The 18095-nt window shown below is 42.5% G+C and overlaps 1 protein-coding gene and 1 long non-coding RNA gene across 2 annotated transcripts in view; both read left to right on the plus strand.

Annotated features, from left to right (window-relative positions):
- LOC127663982 (uncharacterized) overlaps positions 1 to 5256 on the plus strand; it is a 15698-nt gene extending 10442 nt beyond the window's left edge. Inside the window, exon 3 of the long non-coding RNA XR_007973081.1 lies at positions 5053 to 5256. This is a non-coding gene — a long non-coding RNA (uncharacterized LOC127663982). The remainder of the gene's footprint in view (positions 1 to 5052) is intronic.
- Positions 5257 to 15370: 10114 nt separating this feature from the next.
- Me2 (malic enzyme 2) overlaps positions 15371 to 18095 on the plus strand; it is a 44749-nt gene continuing 42024 nt past the window's right edge. The window contains exon 1 of the mRNA XM_052201496.1: positions 15371 to 15496. The gene's annotated coding sequence lies outside the window, so the exon portion shown is untranslated. The remainder of the gene's footprint in view (positions 15497 to 18095) is intronic.

Genomic DNA, 18095 nt, shown 5'->3' on the forward strand with positions numbered 1-18095 from the left:
GAGTTCTACATCTTCATCTGAAGGTTGCTAGCAGAATACTGACTTCCAGGCAGCTAGGATGAGGGTCTTAAAGCCACGCCCACAGTGACCAAGAACACCCCTCCAAATTGTGCCACTCCCTGAGCCAGGCATATTCCAACCACATTCCACTCCCTAGCCCCCATAGGCTTGTTCAAAATACATGAGTCTATGGGGGCCATATCTGGCCATAGCATAATAAAAAATACATTTAGTCCAACTTCCAAAGTCCCATAGCCTATATCAGTATCGACAATGTTAAAAGTCCAAAGTTCAAAGTCTCTTCTGAGATCCATCCAATCACTTAACTATAATCCCAAATCAAGACAGGAAACCAGCTGGGCAAACTCCAAACTCTGCATCTCCATAGCTGATGTCAAAGCCATTTTCAGATCTCCAACTCCTTTTTTATCTTTGTTGGCTGCAACAAACTTATTGTCCTGGGCTGGTTCCACTCCCTGTTAGCAGCTTTCCTCAGCAGATAGTTCACGGCTATGGCATCTTGAATATCTTGGGGTCTCCAAGATGACTCTATGTTACAGCTTCTTGTTTCAATGTCTGGGATCCACACATGATCGTCTGGGCTCCCCCAAAGGGCTGGCGTCACTTCTCCAGCTCTGCCCTCTGTAGCACTCTAAGCTCAGGCTGATTCACTCCACTGCTGCTGCTGTTCTTGGTGATCATCCCATGGTACTGGCATCTCCAATACTCTGGGGTCTTCTGCTACAACTAGACTTCACACAATAGCCTCTCATAGGCTCTGTTCATGGTGCCAAGCCTCAAATCCTTTGCATGACCCCTTCAGTCCTGGGTCATCAACTGCAACTGAGGCTGCACCTTCACCAGTGGCCTTCCATGGCCTCTCACAGTGCCAAGCCTCAGATGTTCTTCATGACCCCTTCATGCCTTCAAAACCAGTACCACCTGGGTGACTCTTACACATTACCAAGACCTGCCATAGCACAAGGTACAATCTTGGCTATCTCTGGAACACAGCTTCTTTGTGCTCTCCGAAAACACTTCCCAGAAGATTTCACTTCAGTGATGCTGGTCTCTTCTTAATCACCGCTAATTTCTTAGCTCCAGCTAACCAGCATCAGTTGTCCCAGTAGTCTCCTTCTCCTCTTGACTATAAAGCCAGAGCCACATGTGGAAACTGCCGAGTTCTGCTGCTTGCAGGAGCAGAAACTTAGTCCCCTTGTTCTACTATGTTATCACTAGCTTCCTCATTTCCAACTCCTTCGCTGACTGAGCTTGGCTGTCCTGGATCTTGCTCTGTAGATTGACCTTGAACTCAGAGGTCTGCATGCCTGTCTCCAGGGATTTTAAAAGTGCATACCACCATGCCTGGATTTAAGCTTTTCTTCACCAGAACTTGCTCTGTCTCAGACTGGTTTTGAACTCAGAGATCTGCTTGGCTTTATCTCCTAGGATTAAAGGTGTGTGCCGTGTTCTTCACCCGAATACCACAAAAACAGTCTCTAGGCCACATACTGAAGTTCTTTTCCAGTGAAACCTCTTGGTACAAGTCTGTACAAGTCAAATCCCTCTCAGTTACAAAGTCTTCAATATTCCTATTAGGTTAAGCCCCAGTTAAAGCATTCCACAGCTTTCCAAATCCAAAGTCCCCAAATCCACATTCTTCTGAACAAAAGCATGGTCAGGCCTATCACAGCAATACTCCAGTACCTGGTAACAACTTCTGTCTTAGTTAGGGTTTTCCTGATGTGAACAGAGACCACGACCAAGGGAAATCTTATAAGGACAACATTTAATTGCGGCTGACTTACAGGTTCAGAGGTCCATTATCATCAAGATGGGAACATGGTAACATCCAAGCAAGCATGGTGCAGGAGGAGCTGAGAATGCTACATCTTCATCTGCAGGCTGCTAGCAGAATACTGACTTCTAGGCAACTAGGATGAGGGTCTTAAAGCCATGCCCATAGTGATATATCTACTCCAAATAGTGCTACTCCCTGGGTTGGGCATATTCAAACCACGAAAAGGAACATACAAAAACCCAGCCCAAGACTCATCCTGGTTCCACTATTCTCTGTAAATATATTTCTTAGGTGTGTTCTCTGATAGTAAGCTCTAGAAACCACTTATGTGCCAGTGCTCTTCCAACCTTCCTCTCCACGGTAGACTCCTCTGATGAACTTCAGGCCCCAGTTGCCTGGGGTAAGAATCTGTGACCATATGCTCCTTAAACTGAACAGGTTACAAGCTGGACTTGACATTTTTCCACTTCTCCATTCTGACAGCTGTTGGCATCACCTATGCCCATTTGCCTGAGAGTCCTTTTCAACTTCTGTGACCCCTTCACTTCCAAAACATACTTCCAGGCCCCCTTTCTCTTCCACCACTGAACCACCTCATGGATCCTTCTTATTTGGCTTTGCCTGGGTTAGGAGTTTCTGTTCAGCCTAAATGTTCTGTTGGCCTCTTCTTGCTTCTCCTAAACTCACCTAGCCACCAAAGTGACCACCCTGTGATTTGCCAGAAGCCATCTAGGAAAGACTAAAGCAAGCAAGTTTATTTTCCGGAGATGGTCCACTGTTTTGCATGGCTGCAATGGTGAGATCTGAGAACTGCAAAGTCCATAGAGACTTCATCCTATAATTGCATCTTGCTTCTGATATGCCTTTCTTATCACTGTTACATAGCCTATTGATTCCTGGGCATTAGCAGATTTGGGCAGATTTCCTGCATATCAACATGAAGATATACTGCCATGTAATGATGCTATATAGACAAATTGATGATTTCACAATTCCTGATAATGATTTTATGGAATTCTTAAATTGATACAAATAATCCCAAGCCCCCTATAGAATAAAGGTGCAAATAGAGCTCTGTAAATCTTCAGATGTCACAGGCTAACTGCATGAGGATAAGATAGCAGGCTTGAAACAAGTTTGTGATCAAGGAAAAGCACTCATTCTAGGTCAGATCCAAAGATGAAGCCACAGGTGTGTGCTATGATAAAGCGAGGCCATGTGAAACTGTTGCTTTGAACTTATAATGAGCTTATGTAATGAAACACTGTTTTGAACTTATTATTGATATCCTTCTGTAACTCCCTTTTTGTTTAACATTTTGTCTATGAGGAAATTTTATAAGGAACATTTGTCTAAGAAGGTATAAGAAGGCCAGAGAGAAGAAATTAGAGGGTGGCATTTGGGGCTCAGCCCCATCCACCAAATCTATATACATATATGTCTGTTTGTCTATATATTTGTACATACAGATGTGTGTAAAGGTGAATTAAACACTTATTTGGGTCATACACACTGCACCCACCCAAGAGCTCTCTGGATTCATGACTGAGAGACACACACTCCAGCTAATTTTGATATGCCTTGATTGGCTCAATGGTAGGGCACTTCTAATTCTCTACGGTGCTGGTGTACATTCTCTCCTCCAACCTAAGCATACAAAAACTGGGCAACAGATGCTAAAGCTAGCTTTTTTTAAGTCTAACCAATTTTTAAAAGTTTCCTACCCCTCCCCCCATTTTAAAGAATTTCTTATCACCCCTATTTAGCAAGAGAGTCATCATCCCGATTTCTTGAGTTTGGGTGTCTAGTTATAGTTATTTTTTAAATTATAGATAGGTTGTCATTGTAAGGAATAATTTGGAAATGGTCATAATTTTGAACAGGAAGAAAATAGCTTGGATGGATTACTAAACTTATTCTTAAGCAAAGCATTATATAGCCACAATCTTACATTGGTAGAAATCTTTATAATTGATACAAGTTGAAATTATAATTTTACATTGGTACAGAATTTATGAATTGTTGCAGATTTAATGCTTTTGTTGATATAAATTTCTTATATTGATACCATATTTGAAATTAATATTGTTATTCATAGATAGGCAATGTACCTATGCAACACATTTAAGAATACAAGGCTTAGACTTAGTTCTCCTAATAACTGCTATTACAAACTGTTTAGAATGATTAAGTAATGCAAGTTAAGGGCAAGATAATAAACTCATGGTTATGTTAGATTCTGATGATTATACTAAGGAGCTTTCTACACTATTCAAATAGAAATAGCTAAGGGTGTTTAAGGTTCAACAATTCAGATGAACTTTATATAGATAGTCTTCAAAAACGTCAGAAATCCACCGAATATGACACTTAATATTAATTCATTATTAAAGATCATTTGACTAGAGACAGGTCAGTTCCTGACAGTAACCCCTTCTTGGTTCAAAAAGAAACTGAGCATCAAAACTTCCATATGTTTCAATAAATTTCCAAATAGATAACATCCAAAACAAAACAAAACAAAAAACCACAAAAAACCAAAAAACCCCTCCATATGACGTTGCTCCAGTTAAGGCCAGATAGCCACTGAACAAAAATTACTCTATTCATCTACAGACAAAAAAAAAAAAAAAAAACCAAAAAAACAAAAACTGTCCAAGAAAGGACACACATTGCAGGATATACCAAGACAGAATAATCAAATCCTGCATAGTTCTTGCTTCATTTCAAGGTCTGTCAGATGGTTCTAGGCTAGAAGGCTAGAGACAGATGCTCCAACATTTTGAGGAATGGGGGATTATTGTTCAGGTAGTAGTTGTCTCTGCAAATTTGGTTAAGTTTCAGAAGTTCTGTTTTGTGCTTCCTATATCTTCAGGTAATATCTAATTTGTTCTCAGATTTCTGATGTGGTCAAAGACTAATTATAGTCCCATAATCAAACCTAATTGTTAATCATTGAGGAAGATGATATAGAAAGGATGATTTTCAGATGGGTAACACAAGTTAAAGTCAGACCATAAGTCAAGTATAGAAATGTAAACTTTTTAAGTTAGGATAGATGATAGAGTGCTTTATCTAACTGACAATTATGATGGACTGGATGTTAATTATATATCATACTTTGTAATTTACATAATTATCATGGTTATGCTCAATTTATATATATAAGAAGAGCTTTTTAAAAATTTGGACAGAAAAGGTGAAATATTGGGTATTGGCTTTAATGCTTTGTCTTATTTTGATTCTCAAAGGACACTTCCAGACCTGAGGGTTCCTGCCCCTGCTGGCTTCAACTGCTAATAAAGAATTGTCAGGTCTGGAGAGATGGCTCGGCGGTTAAGAGTACTGACTGCTCTTCTGAAGATTCTGAGTTCAAATCCCAGTAACCACATGGAGGCTCACAACCATCTGTAACAAGATCTGATGCCCTCTTCTGAAGTGTCTGAAGACAGCTACAGTGCACTTACATATAATAAATAAATAAATCTTTAAAAAAATTAAAAAAAAAAAGAATTGTCAGATGGCTAATGGCTGGGCATAAAGACTGAAGCGGGACTTTTAGATCTCGTGGGTGAGGGGCCGGGAGAGAGAGGAGAGACAGAGAGTCACCATTACTCAGAGAGAGAAGGATCACATGTAAGAGTGGCAGGAAAAAAAAAAAGCAAACAGCCATGAAAGGATTTGGGAAAATGGCCCTAGTGGCCACTCCTCCATCGGGTCTGGGGTGGCAGAGATGAAATGTTGATTTAGCAAACTGACTCAGGGAAATTGGAGGGGAGAATGTAGCTAGCAGCATGGAGGATTAGTAATGCCCAGTCATTGAGCTAGTCAAGGCATATCAAAATTATCTGGCGCTGTATATAGGTATGTGTATATGTATGTAAGTATGCATGAACACTTGTGGAATTGTTAAAGTCAGGTGGTCTGGCCCGGCCAGTGTGTGTGTGTGTGTGTGTGTGTGTGTCTATGAGTATGCTTGGATTCTCCCTTCCTCTTCTTTTTCTCACTGGCTCACAAAGGGTTAACAAACTCCAAGCCTCTCACCTGGCCTGAGAGGGACCCTTGAGCCAGAGAGAAACTAAGCCTTTTTTTTCTTCTTCTTCTAATTCCCCTGCAGCTATCAGTTGGAGTCAAATTACCAGAAGCCAGTGGCTTTTCAGCCTTAGAACAGCAAAGAGTTAAGGGAAGAGAAAAATTACTGAAAGTAAGCAGCTTTTGACCTTGCCATAGCAAAGAGTTAAAGTCTGAAAAATTGCCAAAAGCAAGCAGCTTCTGGCCACACAACAGCAAAGAGTTGAAGTCAGAAAAATTGCGGAAAAGTAAGTAGCTTTTGGCCACAGAATAGCAAAGTGTCAAGGGCAAAAGAATTGCCTGAAGGAGCTTTGGGTCACAGAATACTGAATTGTCAAAGATAAAGCAGCTTTGGCCCTGATCACTAACCTCATGCTCTTTGCTGCCTTCCTTGGGAAACGGGGTGCTGGGAAAAATCTTTCCTTTGCTAACCACTGGTGACTGTGGCAGTGTCCCTGGCAGTAGAGCAGCCTGAAATCCAGGGTCTGCAGGGTTGTTGACACTGTTCTGTGACCTTTGAGTGTCCATCACACTTGGTGACTTGAGTTCCCTTCTTTGAGTGCTGTGGGTGTATTTGACCTGAGTAAAAGATGCTCGGAATATCACCAAGGAGGGTTAGAAGAGGAAAGATTTTTCATTCTGATGAAACAGTCTCAAACAATACAATGACCCAGTAGTAGGTGGGCTTCGTGGTACATACCTATCATTCTAACACTGAGAACTAGAGGCAGGAGGATTGGGAGTTCTAGATGAGCCTGGCTACATAGCAAATCTGTCTCGAACAAACAAACGAACAAACAGAACAACAGACCACGAGTGGGGTTGGTGGCAGCAGGTCTCTGAGCTGAGCCAGGAGGGAGGGGCTAGAGCGTGGGCGCCAGCTCCAGGTTTGCGGCTTCCAGGAAAGACAGCATTTCTTCCGGAAAGAAGCAGAAGCATCTTTGGAGGAGCTAAGCCAGGAGAGGCTCCCCCGCACTGGCCACGGTCTTGGGCAAAGGTGGGAGCATTTTTTTTTTTAAATTACACGTTACAAACAATAATAATGGCCCGACCATTAGGAGGCCAGTTGCTTCCCTTGCCTAATGCACTTTGCTCCTCTTAGCACCATTTTTTTTTCCCCTTATAGTTCCAAGTATCGAACCTAGGATCTCATGAATTAGTCTACCATTCAGACAGACTCCCAGCTATGATGGTTCTTTTTACGTGTCAACGTGATTAGACTTAGAAACGATCAGAAAGAAGATAGGGAGGTATGCAATTCCGGGTATGTCTATGAAGGTGTTTCCAGAGAGGATGGGGGGAGGATGGCTCACTCTGAATGTGAGTGGTTCCATCTGACGGGCAAGCAACCCGAAGAAGGGAAGGATGCAGAGAATAAATAAGCAGCAGGAACGTTCTCCTTTCTCGGCGCCATGGCCTGCCATGACACGAACCCACTTCGCTCAGCCACGCAGTCAGCAGCATTGTGCACTAAGTAACCTTTCTGCAAAGTGGAAGGGTTTTTTTTTTTTTTTTGAATAATTATTTAATCATATTCTGCGCAATGCAAGCATAATTTTGGTTCAAGTGCAAGAGAAGGTGGATGTTTTACTTCCTTTTGGACACTCAGAATCCTTCCTGTTATTCACTGGGCCTAGACAGGCCCCGAAATGACTAAGGTCTAAAATGAACCACTGGAATTGAGCCAGATCTCTAGGGGAAGTTCTGAATTCTTCTAAATAATCCTGAGGAAGCTGCTGTCCATAGAGAAAAACTCTGAAATTTCCAGGCCAGGGGAGCACTGTGGCATAAAAGGGTAGTTTACTTCAGAACATCTTGGTGACTGTCAGCAAATTTCAAATCAAAAGGTACTGGGGAGGAGTGTGGTAGCACCCACGCCCTCCCCCTTGTCTCCTAATACTCAGGAGACCAAGGCAGGGAGATCCTGTGCTTCAGGCTAGCCTGGGCAACCCTGTCTGAAAGCGCAGCAAGTGTGTTGGGAGGACAATGAGATCTAGGAGCTTTCTAGTGTGGCCTGAGTATGTCTTGCTGAGGTAACTATGTGAATACCATTGTGCTAAGTTCTGACAACCCTTATATCACAGGATCCACCACTCATGGCTTAGAGGGAAGAAGTATTAGATAATTAACTTAAGTTACTATTGCTGCTGTAGCAGGTTTCTTGGCCAACAGTCTTAAATACTTTATAGAGAGAGAGAAAAAAAAAAGGTCCCATGCTGCCCCCAAAAGATAGAATTTCAAAGCTTCCAAACAGTGTTATTTAAGAGCTTCGACACCTGCCGGGCTGCTGCAAACTCCTGCAGAGTACTGTTCAAACTGCCAAGAACATTGTTTGAATGATCCAGGCCAACACTGTATGTTTTCACTTCAGCCATCGCTGGAGAGAGAGAATGAGACCTTGCTTCTGTTGTATTTGTTGCAAACCTTCTCGTAGGAAATATGATCATTGCACACACAAGAGTGAACAAGGAAGGTTGTGCGATTTAATATGTATTAATATATTCTTACTATAGCATAACATATAATATATAATATTAATTAATTCTGATATAAGATGGCATAATATATTCTTAGAGTGTCAAAGAAGTAGAGCAAGCACATTTGTCTTGCCACAAGGAATTTTTAAAACATTTCCCAAGATGGTTTCAAACTTAGTAGGTATTTTAAGATGACTTTGAACTTCCGGTCCTCCTGCCTCTACCTCCTGAAGGCTAGAATTACAGATGTACATCACAATACCCATTTTACACAGTGCTGATGATGAAACCTATGGCCATTTGCATGCTCAACAAGCACTCTATCAATATCCCACATATATATATATATATATATATATATATCTCACATATATGTTATATAGGCATATATAATATATATGTTATATGTTAATGGATTTTACATTATTCAGAATCCAGAAATAAGAATCTGTTGATTACAATGTGCATTCCCAGTATATAGAACAGCAGAGTTCCTCCATGTTCGCCAGTGCTAAGGTACAGAGACCCATCTAGACATGAGATTACAGTCTGGATGGGTTTTCCTAATATGTTCTCTGATCACGGCAGAATGATCTCAAAATGTGTATCTGCTGGTGCTACAGATAGGGGGAACCTATAAACCTATAACCAACCACCCCGTTCATGCAAAGAAAATGACTTCCCAGATTTCTCAGAAAACTCTATGAATTTTCCATAAGGAAACACATTCTGGGTGTTTGGATGCAGGGAAACTACTGTTTCCATGGTGACCAGTACAAAGGCCTTCTCTAGAATTATTGATTTTTGAGAAAAGCCTGGGGAGTATGCTCTCCTGAGATAAATGGGAAACACACACTCCTGCTGCTGCTCTGTAAAGCAGGTTTTGCTCTGTGGTCCAGGCTGGCTTTGAACTCCCTGTCCTCTGTTCCTGCTTCTTTCTCTTGAGTGCTGGGATTAAAGGCATGCCAGTTACTTCATGTCCTTCCTGGGAACACTGCCAATTTGAAGAGTTTTACAGAGAAATCCCACCACCATGCATCAGCTGCCTGTCCTTTTAAGACTCCTCCCATTTCACAGGCAAACAGAGCAAAAGAAGACAAAGCCCCAACCGGCAGCAGGCTCAACTCCAGCAGTTCAGAACTCAGCTGAAGAGATTGACAGGCTTTTCTGTTTGTTCACTGGCCTGTCTGACCTGTTTCCTCCTTTGGGCTTCCTATTGATTTGGCTCTTGGCACCTTTTCCCCCTACTCACATGTCTCAGCCTCCATGTTTCCTAGAAGAAGAACCTCTGTCCTCTTTCTGGACCCAATGGTGTTTGTATTTGCCTGCAAGGCCAGGTGAATTTCATTCCAGTTGGCCATAAATAGGTCTAGGAGCTCTCTGGATGAAGAAACAGGTCAGGAAGGCAGTAGACCTACATCAGAGTACCAGAGTGCATTCACTCTACAAGGAACAATCCATTAGCGTGAGTTATGTAAATATGAAGATAGATATAAAGGTCATGCAGAGGGGTGTGTATAGAAGACTCATTTCAGTAAGTCCACACCTGTATAGGTGTATATTGCCCAGCCCGAGCTATGGAATGTTTTTAGCTTCCAGAAATTTCTTTTACATCTTTCAGTGAACTGGTGTTAAACATAATACCTCACTGCTGACCTCTATCAGCATAGTGTTAAGACTAAATCTTATAGCTCAATGACCCAGATATTTCTTTGCTCAGAAAAGCGTGTAAAATATCAAAATAGTTGTTTCTTATTCTCAGTAAACTTAGCTTTTTAAGCATTATAATAAGCAGTCTGGGGGATAGTGCAGTCCCGGAGACCCACATAGTAGGAGAGGGCATCATACCTGTGCATATAAACATGAAGCCAAGAAGCAATCTATTTAATCCTAGTAAGTAGAAAGAACCACCTGTAGCCTTTCCTCACTTTCTTGCACTGGGACAAAAATAGCCTTAAAAATTTATACAAATGAACAAGGCTTTAGGGTTGAGGATTTGGAAACCTTTGCATTCAGAAAAATATGAGATGTGTATTGTGCATGTTATGTAATACTCACAATGGGATCTGGGGCTGTGCCTCAAAAATGCATGCATAATTCTTTAAATTTTTTTACTGCCTGTATGCAGTGTGTGTGTGACACACACACACACACACACACACACACGAAAATGCTCAGGGGTTGAACCCAGATCATCAGCAAGTGTGTTACCCACTGAGCCATCCCAGCAGCCTGGCACTCATATTTCTGAAGAGAAATTGATAACTACTTATATTATGTTTGGAAAACAAGAACCACAAAGAGAGCTCCATGACATCTTCTGATTATCACAAATTCCTAAACTACCAATATTTTTTGAAATATTTGGATTTGAGAATTGCCGCTAACATTTTGTGGAGCAGACAAGATGTCATCTAAGGAACTTCTCTAATGATCAGGGCTTGCCTGCCTGTCACATCCCCCGCAGAGTTTTCTGAGGCAATCCCTCTTTGGAATAAGGACATGATTGGAGCTTATTTTATCCATATTATAAAAAAGCCTGTTCGAAATGAAATAATCAATTAAACATAAATGTAGAAATTTGAGTGTAATAATCCCTCATAAACATGTCCACCGACTTGACAATATTATTTGGTTTATATCCATTTTCCCCAGAGTGCAAATATTGCTGGTCATATACCTCACCTGCAGACATTTCACACCGCAACACTTTCTATAGTCTGTATGAGAAGCTGAATCCAACAACCCACTGTCTTATGATGCTCATGTGAGTAGATGCTTTGTCGTCGTTTTATAATAGGGGTGTCTTGAGGGAGGGGTTGTGTCTATAGTGACTATTTCTCTTGATGGATGCATGACAAACTTGAGCTTGTACCCCACTCACCTGCCAGGGCAGAAGCTCAGTAGTAGATGTCTTGCCTGGCATGCCTGGAGCCCTGGATTCCATCCCCAGAATGACAAAAAACAAAACAAAACACCCAAACAAACACAAAAAACCCACAAACAAACAAACCACCCGGAGCTGAAACTGCTGGGTTTCTTTACCCACTGGGTCCAGGTGGGGGCCATTACATTTCTCTAACACAGCAGTTTTCAACTTGTGCATATAAATACTAAAACTAATGTTTCACAGCATAGATTGATTCCCCTTCCCACTTACTAGTGGTACTTTTGGAGAGAGTGGCTTTCTAGTCCCCAGTGTTCCCACAAGTAAAATTCAACAATAGTTATGCCAACCTTATAGTTTTATTAATGTGGTGAAAAAATTTTAGTGCATAAATGAGATTTGAAAAGCAGTGTTCAGCAAAAATTAACTGCCTAACAAAAGATAATTATTATTTTCTGAACACCACCTGTATGCCAAGCAGGCGCTCTAAGTGAGAATTCTCTGCTTGTGTTTGTATTCCCTTGCACTGTGTTCCCCCAATTCCTCCTGCCAATGCCCTCTGGGATAGGTAGGAAAAGTGTAGCTATCTCTGTCTGACAAGACAAAGGGGTGTCCTAGGTGCCCTGTTAAAAGTGTGTGTGAAAGAGAGGGCACCAGAGCTCAAATATACAAACTCCCAAAGTGAGTTCTTTCCTTTAATGTAAACAAGCAAATATTTAATAAGACAACCTCTGGATTAAAGCACTTTTCAGAAACATTTACATACATTCTCCAACAGTCAAAGACATCAGAATCCAATGACTCTTTCCTAGGGCATGTCCACGGTTCCTCATCTACGCTCTGCTTAGGTTGAGCCGTGCTTCTGGTCAGGGTCATCAGCTTCTAGCTCCCTTTACTAGGCACTCTTCTCCTTTGGAAGTTCTTTCATTCTCCTAGGGACCATTCAGAAGGTGATTAAGCCTTATTCAGCTTCTAACAGTTACTGTTCAAATGTACAAAAAAATACTTTGAATCATAATAATCATTCCTTCGTAGAATATATCTTAACTTCTGTTAGATGAAATTGAAGATATAAGGGCTGGAGAGATGGCTCAGTGGTTAAGAGCAGTGACTGCTCTTCAGGAGATCCTGAGTTCAAATCCCAGCAACCACATGGTGGCTCACAACCATCTGTAATGAGATCAGACACCCTCTTCTGGTGCGTCTGAAGACAGCTACAGTGTACTTACATATAATAAATAAATCTTTAAAAACAGAAATTGAGAATATAGGAGCTATTAATACCAGAATAGAAGAGTGATAATCATATTTTGTTCTGTGTGCCCTGACCCACTGCGACAGAAAGCAGGCTTTTAAATTTGTATTTTTAAAATTCTGTACTAGCTACAGAGAAGGTGCTATGATACTGTTCCTAGGGATGTGTGAAGAAAGCTTATGGTGGTCTGAATAGGAATAGCTCCATAGACTCATGTGTTTGAAAGATTGGCCCACAGGGAATGGCACTATTAGGACCTGTGGTCTTAGGTGTGTGTGGCCTTGTTGAAGAAAGTGTCACTTTGGAGGTAGGTTTTCAGGTCTCACGTGTTCCATCTATACCCAGTGTGGCACACACTCCTCTGCTGCCTGTGGATTAAGATGTAGAACCCTCAGCTCCTTCTCCAGTGACACGTCTGCCTGCACACTGCCGTGCTTCCCACCACGATAATGGACTAAACCTCTGAATTCTAACCCAGGCCCAATGAAGTGTTTTCCTTTATGAGAGTTGCTGTGGTCCTGTGTCTCTTCACAGCAATGAAACTTTAAGACCAATGTCTACCCACTCCAGACACAGAACTGATGACCAGCCTAAGTAAGGACACCACAAAATCCAACTTGGTGAATCAATGAGTTTTATTGAGATTACACACAGGCACAACATGATTCAAAGCAGCTGAGTCGCCAAGACTAGTGAGGACTAGGAAGGTGACTCAGCAGATAAAAGACACAAGGCAAAACCTAATGACAAGCTCAGATCCTCATTGTGGAAGGAAAGAACTGACTCCCGTGGGTTGTCCTGACTTCCAATGCATGTGCCCATGCCTTCCAGATTCATAAATAAATGCAAATGTTGACAAGCTATCTCATTCTTTTGCTACAAGTCCTATAGAATCAGAAATAGTACCATTTGAGGATGAAATTGCTTGACTCTCGCAACACTGAATAGATTAGGTATTTGCTAAACAGTAAACCCAAGAGAACAGAATTTTCTAAAGCTTATATATGTTTCATGACTTGTCAGTTACAAAGCAATGGCCCTACTTTCCTATTCAGGGATTAGAGCCTTCAAAGTACTTCTTGTCTACAGAAACGAGGGTTCTAAGGGTTAAGTCACCGTTCTTCAGTATGTTTGTGTACATAAGAGAGGTGAGAAACCCCAGCTCTTCAGACTCTCAGTACTCTTCAGATCAGTTCTTCCTCCCAGATGACCACCTTATGACTGTGATCGGTGTCATGCAATACAGTTGGGTGGCACATTTTTAAACCAGGTCTGATATTCACTGGTGACATGTGTCTGGCTAATTCCCTATCACTACTTCACACTCTATGCCTAGCCCTTTCTAAGTGTGAATGGTGTGTGTGGGGGGGGGAGGGGGCGGAGAGCAGCAGAAAGACTAGCTTGTTTGTACAGTAACAGATCATTCACATTTCACTGGAAGGCATTTGACCAATCTCTTGGGAAAATCTGCAAGTCAGAGTACAAATGGGTACCTGTCTTCTTGACATTAGCAGACATTACATTTAATAAGGACTCTTATCGACCTCAAACAAAATTAATTCTATTGTGACAGGTCTTTGCAATCCTTCAAACCTGGAAAAATCTTAACACAGGGCAGACTGTCGAGGACAACGGACCGTCACTGCCACTGACACTTTGCAGCTTCCACCAGTCAGCTGGCCACACCCTGAGTTTCTGGCGGGCAGGGTTATGTCAGGCCACACTTATTTATACTTCCTCTTTAGTGCGGTGGTGACTCTAGCAGGCAATCCTATCACTGGTCATCTAATTGCAGTCTTTCCTCACGTGCTCCACCCTTCAGCGGTCAGGTCAAGAGTAACTGCTTTGAGGGCAACAATTCATTTTTCTGTCTGCTCTTAAACTTTTCCTAGTCAATTCCATCACCTTTCATTTTCTTATTCTTTGTTGCCTCTTATTTACCCTTCTTTTTTTTTTTTTAAATTGTTGTTTTTATCCCTTAAGTGTAAATAGATTCCATTACGGTGAATAATCTCTAGCAATTAAGGTTTCTGAAGAAAAACAAAATAAAAAACGAATAAAAAACGAATATTTTCCAAAATCCTAGTTGAATGTGGGAACAGATGTGGGAAGGGTGTGTGTGTGTGTGTCTGTGTGTGTAGGTTCCTTGTTGCTTTCAAGGATGCGAAGATGAACTCCTGTAGCACTTTCCCAAGAACACTGTATATTAACGACGACGGTGGCAGCATTAGTGATTTGTAAAATTCCTGGTAGGTCAATAACTGAGCCAGCAGCCATGGACGATGGCACAGAATTTTACAGATCTATACACAACAATAAATACTAATCAGAAAACTACGGCGCTCCAAAAGCGACGGTGCTTGCGTTTCTTGTGGCATCTACTCTCCATTCTCCTGTGTTGTCCGCTTCTTCCCTCCATCACCCGCGGTCAAGAGAACCCACACCACTTTCTGTCTGCTGGACTAGGAGATTGGTACCCGCCGACCAGCGCCGCGCCTGCGCACAGCATCTTCTCGCGTGAACGCCCTGCGGTGGCCGCCGACTCCCTGCAGACCTGGCGGGTGACCGGCATCAGCCACCCTGCGCTACCCAATGGAGCCGAGTACAACCCTGCTTCCCTGAAGCACGTCCTCCCTCCCGCCGTCGGGGTCGCACGTGAGCCGATGTGCGCGGCCTCAGAACAGTTAACACCCAGGAACCCGGCGCAGGAAGGTGCCGCCCAGACGAACCAAGCCGAAGGCGGAACCAGGCCTGAGCCACGCCCCGCGCCAGCTCCCAGCCTTCCATTGGCCCGAGTGCCTGTCGGTCAGCCCGGCACCGGCCCGCGCCTCTTTCTCCGCTACCTCTGCGCTTTGGGGCGGGTCCCCGGCAAAGCGAGCCGGAGCTGGCGCCGGCAGCCAGGAGCTCGCGGGAGGCCGGCAGGGCGGCGCCAGGGCCGAGCATCTCCGGCTGTAGCGCCGCGGCCTCTCTGCTTGCTGCACCACCTGGCACGGGCCAGGCATCCGGTAAGGCGCGGAGCGCGCGGCCTGGCTTGGGGGGTGGCCCCGGGCCTTTCTGCTCCGTGAATCGCGCACGCCGCTTGTGTTCGCGCGTGTGGCCGGCCTGGCTAGTGGGCAGCTGGGTGGAGGGAGGGGCGCCGTGCTCTCTGGGGTTCCGGGCTCGCGGGTGCCAGGACACCCCGCTTTCCTCCTAGGGACTCCAGCCAGGTGGTTCCCAGACCTCGAGCATCCCAGTCTCCTTTTCCCCCTGCGCTTGGGAAAGACTTTATTTTGTGGTTCAAACCCTCTTCAGCAAGATTTCTCTCTTAACCGAGCTCAGGGAGGCACAGGAGTTGGGATGTGTGCATGTGTGTGTTCCTTATTTTAAAAGAAAGAGTTGTTGCAGGCTAGAAAGTTCCAAGATTGGCGTGGTTCTGTCCATTCTTATGAAATGGCATCTGTGCACCGGGATTGGCAGGTGACTCTCATGCTTTTCATAACCAGCCTAGAGTCGGGTGTTGCGTTTGTGGCTTTAAGTTCGACTTTTTTTTTTTTTTTGGTACTGGCGATCATTCTAGAAAATGAGTATTGCTTGTGGTGAGAAGCATGACCAAAATAACTGACCTCAACCGAAGTGCACCCTTAGAATTGAATCCCTGGAATTATCCTCTTACTTGCTTGTGGCAATCACTTCTAAGCAAAGCAGTTGATATCGTTGTTATTTCTGCTGGTGTAGGAATTGTTAGTGACTGTAGCAGCAATTGTTGTTAGAAATGGTCTGCACTGTTCACTGAACAGGCTGCTTCCAGAATAACCCTCTCAGGTTAGTGCAGTTGTCTCCCAGCAAATACTTAAGAAGGTTAAGTAACTGTTTCAAGACCAGACTCTTTAAGTAATAGAGGACTACATAATAAAGGACTGGATTTAAGCTGACTTCATAGTTGGACTCTTAACCATGCATATACTCCTTAAGCATTGTTTATGTTGTTAAGGGATTGCAAACTAATGTTTTATTTTTAGTTTCTAAATATTCTGGGAGATAGAGGAGAAACAGTTGGTCATGTCTCCCGAATAAATAAAAAAGTACATTATCTTGTCTATAACTGTTATAACTCGCTGGCTATATATCTGCTACATGGCTTCCAGACATTCAAGAAAACAGTTTAACTTTTTTAATACTGGACTTCTAAGAAACCCGGTTTGAGCTTCGATTTGCAAGCTGAGCCTGGCTCTTTTGTGTAGTCAAGAAAGCTTGAAAGTTAGACACAGAGGCCAGAAATGATGAGATAATGCTTTCTCACCATTAGGTTTGCTGGACCAGCTTTTATTAAGCGGTTTCTATTCATTCTCCTCCAGCTGCTAATGAAGAAACAGCTGAGTTACATCTATATATGGAGTTTACTATACTTATGAAAAGTACATTTCAAAGTCATAAATGGCTCATTTCAGGGTTCTTGTGTTTTCATTTAAGACAGGGTCTGACATCGCCCAAGCTGGCCTGGAATTGACTCCTGCCTGGATTCCCAAGCACTTGAACACCTGAGCCTCCATACCTGCTCATTTTACAAGATTTGCCATTGTTTAAGTTAAAAGCTTCATGATTCTGTTTATGCCTAAGTTGTATTTAATTCCATTTTTAAAATTTTCTTCTATATTAACTTTTTTATATTATGTTAAATTAAAATTATAACTCATTGATTGTGAAGCAAACTAGTTATATTTGAGACACCAAGAAAACACTACAATCTGTTAATCTCAGGGAACAAAATCTGGGCTCAACGTTATATTTGGTTTAATTATTGAAAGTTAGCTAGTTTACTCAAAGGTAATGCTTATGACTGAAATATGCTATATGGCTGAAACTGATGAATGTTTACAAATTTCAAAGTGAAGAACATGTTATTTCTGTAGATACTGCTTAGTATTTTCTGTTCTCTGGATCTCTGTGCTGTTCATATTCTCCTTCATGACCCAGATAGAGAATGAGGTATTCTAAGTGTTAATCTTGATTATCCTCATAGCCTCTTAATTTAATCATTAAAAAAATGTTGATGCAGAAACTCCCTGGCATTTAGAATGCAACTTCTGTCCAGGTTAGCCAGCAGCGGTGGTAATCCTTAATAAGGAACATTTATATAGCATTGTAATAAGCCTTTTGGGTCTAATTTAAATTTAAACTATCTTAATTTAAATCGTCAGGGAGTAAAGGAAGCCCTTTGAGTAGTTCATGTTGTGAGCTGCAAGGAGAGCTGAAACTCAGGGAGGTGTGACTTAACTACCAAATAGTGGATACAGCAAGCGGCAAAATAAGGGTTTAAGACTGCACAGTTTGACTGCGGATCTTGCTGAAGGACCTTTCGTTTTATTGGAAAAACCTTCAAGTCAGGAAGCAAAGCTGCTAATAAGATCAGAAAACCATGTGTGCACATACTCTGTCACTCTGTGAGTTTGACAACTGGGTTTCCCTTTTCTTTTGTGTGTGCTGTGCCTGTGTGCACTGAGTATGGAGGCCACCACCGCCGTCTTCCTCCGTTACTTCTCCATCTTATTTTCTGAGACAGGATCTTTCACTAGTCCTCAGGTTGAGCTTTGTCTAGGCTGACTAGCAGGCCTCTCCTTGAGCAAG

Source organism: Apodemus sylvaticus, chromosome 13 (genome assembly GCF_947179515.1).
Source record: "Apodemus sylvaticus chromosome 13, mApoSyl1.1, whole genome shotgun sequence".
Taxonomy (NCBI): Eukaryota; Metazoa; Chordata; class Mammalia; order Rodentia; family Muridae; genus Apodemus; species Apodemus sylvaticus.